This window comes from Penaeus monodon, chromosome 19 (assembly GCF_015228065.2).
Source record: "Penaeus monodon isolate SGIC_2016 chromosome 19, NSTDA_Pmon_1, whole genome shotgun sequence".
In the NCBI taxonomy this organism is placed as follows: domain Eukaryota; kingdom Metazoa; phylum Arthropoda; class Malacostraca; order Decapoda; family Penaeidae; genus Penaeus; species Penaeus monodon.
Window position 1 is genome coordinate 47,883,979 of NC_051404.1, and position 339 is coordinate 47,884,317.

Here is a 339-nt window from a genome sequence, read left to right on the forward strand (position 1 = left end):
ACCCCAACCCCCTTCTACACACAACCACACACAAACGCACTCCTTCTCCCACACATATACATCTCGCAAAGCCTTACGCTTGGCACTCCTCCTAAATCTCGCCTTCCTCCGCATGGCACTACACGCAATCATGCACAACCGCTTAATGCAACCAATCCCGAAGTGCTTTATGCCAATGCACTCACCCTTCCAAGCAACTCGTGCATCTTTGCTTGCAACATGTCAGCCTCGGGTCGTCCTTTACAACTCTCTTACTCTTTACTCTTACTATGGGTTTGCTTTCGGCTGTTTTGAAACGTAAATCATCTTTGTTTCATTTACATTTTAGGGTAATATATG